This window comes from Cyanistes caeruleus, chromosome 3 (genome assembly GCF_971803275.1).
Source record: "Cyanistes caeruleus chromosome 3, bCyaCae1.hap1.1, whole genome shotgun sequence".
Lineage (NCBI taxonomy): Eukaryota > Metazoa > Chordata > Aves > Passeriformes > Paridae > Cyanistes > Cyanistes caeruleus.
The window spans coordinates 18,351,491-18,359,660 of NC_141703.1; positions in this window are offsets into that span (position 1 = coordinate 18,351,491).

The window sequence follows — 8,170 nt, forward strand, 5'->3', positions numbered from 1 at the left end:
CTACACAGTAAGTGGGAAGGTGCCTGAATTTTAACTGGTATGAAGCACAGGTACCTTTTGCCAGCTCACATCCTGCAGGATGCTCAGGCTAAACAGGACTCAGAAGAGGCTTAAAGTCATCCCACTGGATGCAGGTGATAAAATCATGCATTTATTTTCAAAGCAGTCTCTGGTAATAGCGTTTTTATGTAACATTTCTCTACTTGCCTGAGAGAACTTGGGAAGTGGGAAAGCTGGGGCTGTTAAGGAATGCCCAGGCTGCCACTGGGACACTGCTGAGGCTGTCCAACTGTGAAAAAAAGCAGCTGAAGATTTGGAGATGAGGAATGTGTGGGAACAGGCTTAATAGTTCAGGCCCTGCAATCCACTGGTGAGAACACTTAGCAAGGAATGGGGAGTGCAGTTTCAGTCCCCAGTATCTGTGCACATCTGTCATTTGATGCCTCACTGAATGCACAATGGTTATTAAATCTATCACAATTAAGATCTACTGCTCCAGCTTGTCCATGGTTTTCCCATTATTTTATTTTCTATTTCACAAACAGGATTGTGTCTGTGGTGCCTTGCTAAGAAAATGCTGTGGATGTGTGTTGATGTTCACTGAGCATGCCTGTGAGCTTGGGTCCCCTGGGGAATGTAAGAGGCAGGAGCCTGGTTTGTAAATCTCTGGAGGGTGGTAGGCGCTGAGAAGCACAGCTTAGACAAGGCAGTTTCTGGGAATGCACAGAACTACAATATTAGGCTGGCAAGTATAAAAATAAGATGGTTTCTACAGTGGTTGTGATTTTTTGGGATTTTTATAAAAATTCAGTCTAAATTTTACAGCAGTCTATTGAGTTCACAAAGCCTCAGAAATATTCAGAACCAATTTTCTGACTGTCCTTACACTTATATTTTTTTACCAGCACTTTTATTTCCTTTTCTTTGTTCCCTTATGCAGTTTCTCATGTGGGTGTGAGAACTATGTAATGTGTTCCCCTGCCATATGGAGCAAAAGTCTTGAAATTATCTGTCTTCTGTATTAAATCTCAGCTGAAAAACACAATTTGTTGTGTTTTCTGACTTCTTCAGAGGCAGTGTTGCTTCTCATCAGTTTTCTAACAACACCAGTTTTGTAGTGGGGGGTTACAATTTGCCTCAGAAATAACAAGAAACAAAGTCTGCAGGAATCTCATTCACATGAGAGCTTTGCTCTGCCTGTGCCTGGATGTGATGAGGGCGCTCAGTGAAGCTGGTGTCAGAGCTACACCCAGTCCCTCAAACAGCCCTGAAAGGAGCATTGCACCGAGAAAAGCAGCTGGATGCTCTGCTCTGACAGTGAGTGGGTGGTGACTCCAGAGAGACAATACTGCAGAGAAGTGGTGGCCTTGTAGCTGTCTCATTTGGTGTCCAGTTCCAAGACATCTGTTAATTTAACATTGGCTGTGAGAGCTGTCGGAGCAAATGGCTTGGAAATGAAGTGCTATAGGGGGAAAATCCTAATGCCATATAACACTTCTCATTAAAAAAAAAATATTCTTAAACCCCTTCCATCCCCTCTCCCTTTGCAGCTACAAGATGCTCTGTCATTGTCAGTGACTCCCATGCACAGGGTGATTAATCACCACTTTAGGCTGGCAGTTTATAGCTCATAAATACTTGGGTGTGTCAAACTGTAATGGATCCCTTAGGAATGACAGTACTGTTTGGACAGTGGCTGAACACATCCCTCTGAATTCCCATCCCTTCAGCATAGAAAATGGATTTTAATGGTCACAAACAGATGGTGCCCATGAAAGGGAGAAAAAAACTCCAGATTATAGTTTATGTCAAACAGGGTAGTGAAAATATCCTGCTATATTTAAAGCTCTATTTTATTAGAAACAATAATTTAGCTTCAAGCAGTTGTGGTACAAAAAAAAAACCTCCTCAATATTACTATTAGCAATAAGTGGGTCTCAAAAGACACAGCAGTTCTGTTTAAATTAAGTAGGAGAATCTAAATTCTAAAAGTAGGGTTCTATTTTAGCTTGCTCTTGTTTTGCTCTTGCTTTTTTTGTTCAAATGAGAGAGATTTGATTTCCCTAAGTCATCAGTCAGGGAGCAGAAACAGTTGAAGTGTCCTACAACCCAGAAGAATATCATTAACAACACCTTAAGTTTTTGAGTTTTATCTAAGTCAGCTGGAAATCTAGTTATTTCCATTTATTGTGAAATCAGGAAAAAAGTATCCATGTTTGGTCACCCTGAAATAATTATTTCAAGCAGGATACTGGACTGCAAAATCCTAGCAATTTTGGTTCAATTGCTTGTTCAAGCCTCGAGAGAGCACATAAACATTCATTAATGCACAGTTTAAGTGTAATACAATGATAAATACAAGGCCTATTACTGACTGAGGCTCAGATACACGAGATTGAAATTTCATTGTAGACACCTCTGTGAGTGTGATTTATGAAAAAAAAAAATCCATATAATGCCTTAGATATTTTTTTTTTCCATTATCACTTGAAATCAGTACCAGCAAACCTACCCAGAGTCCTCGGAGTCCTGGACTAAAGCCTGTAACACACCAGTTCTTTGCTGGTTGTGGCTACAGGTTTGTTGATGTTATCTTCTCTTTATGATACTTTGAATCTTACATCCCTGCCCAGTTTCAAAAGGATTGAATGTTGTCTTTCTCCTTCTGCTTTATCCAAAAGGGTGCAGAAGGTGGTGGCTAAGGTATGTCTTCTGAAGTACTAGGTACTCTTCTGGATGCCATTTGCCTTGGTGGTAGAGTTCATCCTTGAGCCATGTTTTAAAATGTAAAAATATGCATAGATAGAGGGATAACAGGTATCTGAGAATATCTGTAGACCTTTACGTGAAGAATCTTCCTTCTGCACTGACGTCTCTTACAGGGTGGCTGGAAAAAATCACATCCCTCTTTCCACTCTGTCACTGACAGGTGTTGCATATTATGAAACTAAATATCTAAGTGCTTAACACTGTGTAGGGATTCTAGACTACGACATGCATTCCTAGCATCCAATGTCTAAAGCTTTTTATAGTTCCTGCCTGGTGTGTGTCTCTGGAGCCAAGAGGAAGGTTAAGTGGTTTTGCTTCCTCTGATATCAGACAAAGCTTTCAGTGAACAACTTTCAGGGCTTGAATTCAAAGGATATCTGAGATGGGACCTTGCATGACCGGGCTAGCAGAAGTGGGTTTGCTGCCCTGGTGTATTTCTGCAGAGCAGTGCCCTGCAAAGCTGAGTAGGAAGGTTCAGCACTGCCCTGTCACGACTCGGCTGAGCAGTGATTAGGTTTTCATTCCCAAATGTGTCATCTGTGAGATTTGCAGGCCATTTCCTTGATGTAAGGGGGAAGCTAGAGGAAAGTTGTGATTAAACTGCTGAAGTGATTGATGTAGTCAGTTGCTGTGATCCTGGCCCATGCCCAGCATCGCTGGGAAGCTGCAGTGCCTGGAAGCACAGGAAGCACAGGGATATGGAGCAAACAGGTAATGGGAAAATAAATGGGATGCGATATGTGAAAATGCAAGAAAAAATTAATATTCTGAAGACAGTGTTCTTTGCTGTGATCTTGTATATGTGTCCTCTTGTAGTACGGATAATGGCACAAAGGGGAAAATTAACTTTCAGAGTTAAAAACAAAACCTGAAATACTGTTTGTGACATGACCACGAGACTTCTGTGCTTTTTAAGAGAATGCAAAGACTCAGCCTCTAACTGCCTCTGCAGGGAGAGATGAGAAGCAACTGGGATCACAGCTGTGTTGAGTTTGTACCAGAGAATCTTAATTTCTTTACAGGCCTTTTTGTGAGACTTGCAGTAGACAAAGACCCAATATTTGTCTCTCTGGCCCCAAACCAAGCATGTTATAGTTGATTTTCCATCTTACTAACCTCCTCTGAGCTCTGCTGGAAGCCAGTTACTGACATTTGCATTGCATGGAATGTGAGTATTAGTGTGTTAAATCAGCACTAGCATACAGTGTTGTCAGCTCCTGTTTTTTATGAAGAAATAATCACAGTTTTTCTTTAAGTCTGTGCTCCTGGGTCTGTATGAGTAACTCAAAATTCCTTAGAGAAGGAAAGAAAAAGGAAGGGAGAAAGGGAGAGAGAGAAAAACGGAGAGAGAAAAAAAATAAAAAGAGAAGGAGAGAAAGAGATAAGTTGAAAATATGAACCAAATGTAAAAATCAAAAGAAAACTGAACAATAGAAAATGGAATATGCTTTTTGATGCTCCTGATTTTTGTGGCATGGCCAATCACTTTTCAATGCTTAGGCCTGGTAAAAGTAGAAAAACTACAGAGAAGTGTAGACAACATTTCTTGCAGATCTTTCTAAGGAAAGCAAAGTGAGGAACAAAGGGGACATGAGAAGATCTTTGTCTTTTTCTCAGTGGGATGAGCATGCCTGTTATTGTGTGAAACAGAAGGCAGCAGTGTATGCCTGGTGGCCCTCAGAGCTTCAGGCCATTTGGGTGATTATTGGATAGCCATGGCTGGAGCCTGGGAGAACAGTACGTGTTATTACAGGGTAATAACTGGGGCTGGTGTGTGGGGTCTGGGCAGCTGTCCCTTCCAGGCTGCATGGAGACAACTGACTCATTTCACAGGATGCCCCTCTGATGGTAATAACTTCTAGTCCCAGCCAGCTGGAAATGGATGGAAACCAGTGACCTGGAGGTGAAAGGTGCTGTATCCCATTCCAGTGCCCTGAGTCACTGGTGCTCTCATTACAATGAGCTTTCTGTGCCGTCTACAGAGTCGCTCTTGCTTTGCTGCTTGCCAGCCCTGCCTCTGAGCTGTGGTTAAAACAAATGCACTGCTTTCCACACACTCTTCCCCTATGAACCCTTGTTTATTTTAAAGGGCACAGAGTGTGTAGACTATGACTGTATTGCTAAGTACAAATATCACCTTTTGCTTTGTCTTTTCTCACTTGGAAAAGCCAGATCTTTGGTAAAGGCTGGAGACCATACAACTCATACAAGCATAGTTGTGTTGTGGGCTACCAGATGTGAGAACACGAGCTGTGAGTTCAGTGCAAATTATTCCTGTTCCACATTTTGTCCCATTTTTTTCAGCAGTGTGTCCCTGTGTCTCCTGGAAGCTGGTAGCACTTCAGCCAAGGAAGCTACTTGCATACAAGTAGAACAGTTGCTGTGTGTAACATGCTGGTCTGGCCTGTAAGGTTTGCATCTTTGTAGTGTCCCTGAGACTACAGGGTTTAATACTGCCTGCATCTAAGGAGCAGCAGGGGAAGCTTGTCTATCTAACTGACACTTGTCTAGACAAGTCAATGGCCATAGTGTACTGATGACTGAGGTGTTTACATGCATATGGAAATGTAGCTCATTATTTCTGCAAGTACCATTCAGCTCTGCTGTTGTGCAGCTCCCCACCTTATCTAGAGTGGCACACGCTAGATAGACACTGCATGCTATGTCAAGGCAGGATAGACTTATTGTGAGAAATCTACACACACAAAGCACGTTCAGGAAACGGTATTAACTAAAACTCTTTCCATCATCACTCAAAAAACATGGAAAATCTGCTAATTTAATAAAATAATGTAAGAAGAATCAGGGGGGTCTGAATGAAACTCCCTCCATTGTGCTTCCCTTGTTTCTATTCTTGGGTTGGTTCATGTTTGCCTGAAGTACAACACTAAAGCACAAATCCTCATATGTGTGTTTGCTCTGACTGGTTAAAACAATGCCTTGATACTATTTATTTTTGTGAAATGAATGCAGGCCTCTGTCGAAGCCTTGTGCCTCAGTGTTTTGCAGTAAAGGTCAGGAGTCTATTCATGAGACTTCCAAAGTGTTATTGTTAAAACATCTCTTTGCTATGTCACTGTTTTCCCTTTCCTCTCCTCATTCAAAATAACACATTGTCATTAGTGACTTATAAGGCTCTCCCTCTAAGCACAGCATATCCAGCTTTCCTTCATTTTTTTCCCCCAAGCTTCCTTCCTATTTAAACAAAGAATTGTTTTGGTCATTTGGGACTGAAATATAGCCTTGCTATCGTAAAAAAAAAAAATATCACTCTCTTTTATGGAGTGATTTATAAGCACTGTAGTTCTATTGCTGTTGTGAGCTGCAGCCTCATGATTTGTTAAAACAGTAAAGTTATATTCTAATATGGACATTGTTGCAATGTTCACTCTAACCTTTCTGTGGCTAATGTGGCCAAAACTTTAAGCTTTTTTAGTATATCAGTCACTTTATGAACCTTTGTAAGTAATACTTCAGCCAGAAGGAAGGCAGGAAGGCATGCCATTGTAATCCAGTAATGTAGTGTACAATTAATCCTCATACACATAATTGCATATTGTCACTTTTATTACGTATCTTGATTTCAGGCAACTTTAACTTGGCTTTTAATTTTTTATTCAATGATTTTTAAAGTAAAAAAATGCCCATAAGATCATCCAGAATGGCATTTTCAGTTATTTGGACTCTCATTTATTTCTTAGACAGTCTTTACACTGAGCCTGGTGTTGTGTCTCTGACAAAGTCATGTCCTTTGTTAAAGTCACCATCTCTCATCTTGAGCACTCTGACTGGTGAACCCAAAACTTGTCCACTACATGCCAGAAATTAATCAGTTCAGATTTATCTGTCTTTATACATTGAAATGGTTAATTCTCTTTGATTCTACTACATTAAAAAAAAAAAAAAATTCTTCTTGGGAGAGCATTTATTTGCCTATATAACCCTGTTACCGCTCAATATCCATCTTGGTGACTTAAGCAGAGCGAGCTCTGTAGGTGTCTTGTTGAGGCTGAGAAATATTTTCTGTGCCTTTTATAGCACTCTCATGAAATTACTGAATGGTTTCTGAAGGATATGCAACTTACATGATCACAAGTGTCTGTCTAACACCTTCCCACACTTTTCCTCATACCTTACTAAATCCTTGGCCACTTTAAGTCCAAACTGTCAGAGGGGTGACAGTCTCATTATAGCCTCTATATTTAGAGTTTTATGAAAATAGTTGCACTGTGAGGAGGTGATACACATCTGTGCTGCTGAGAAAGGAAAAGCAGCCAGAGCTCAGCTGGCCAGCCTGTGCCCATGGGCTGCCGAGCCAGCACTGCCTAAGCAGGGCCATAGTGAGAAGACAAACACATTAGGGACAGAAATTCCTACTGCATAAGTAGAATAGAAAGAAAGAAACAAATAATGCAATTTCATAGGAAACCAACCTTCCTAAATTATTTTATGAGCTGCAGAGCTAATCCTGAACCTCAGGCATAACTACTGGATGGAATGCTCCCTACTCAGAAGAGACCTTCCTGTAAAGCATATGTAGGTGATACAAATTTAAAGATGCCAGCTGTGTCAATCATTATTTTCATGTTGGGATTATATTTTCTCTTTTGGGATTTTTTACATCTCTATGCCTATTTATTTGGGCTTTGTTGATACTACCAAACGTGTTATGATTATTTGGCCAGAAATGTGCATTACTTCGCCAGAAATTCTGCATTATACTACACTCTACAGTGCTTTGAATAGAAGCCACTCAGGGTGAGACATTCAAGACTTTTCTCTGTCATGCTATGTGTCTGCCATAACAACAGAATAAAATACTCCTACCAGCTTTGACAGTCAGCCACCTCTGGTAATGAATACATTTTTTGGTGACTCTTACTATCCCTACCATGTTATCAATTATTATCCTGCCTGTTGCCTTAAGCAATTAATAACACAAATTCTGATACCCCCTGCCCCCTCATAGTGACAATCCACCAATTCCATCTGTAAATGTATGGGCTCAGGAGACAGGCTACCATCTCTCGGAGGAAGCAGTTATGGGACAGTGTGTGTCAGCTGGAAGATGAAGGGCTCTGTGCTCCTTTAAAGACGTGAGTTTCAAGTCTCACGCTCTGTCATGTCAGTGATTTTGGGATGAATGGCCACCTGAGGTCAAGATGATTTGCATAGAAACATTAATGATGGTACGGTGCAGTATGTAGAGGTCAGGGATGTGCTGGTGATCAGCATTCAGGGAGCTCATGGGACGACTGTCATGCACCTGGGAATGGACTAAAGAGTAAGAATGTAAAAATTGCTTGCTTGTAATTTTAGACAATTTACAGGTACCTATAAATATTGCCTTTGTGTCTGTATTTTACAAAGAAAAATTCTTTTACCAGCATTGTGATGATAT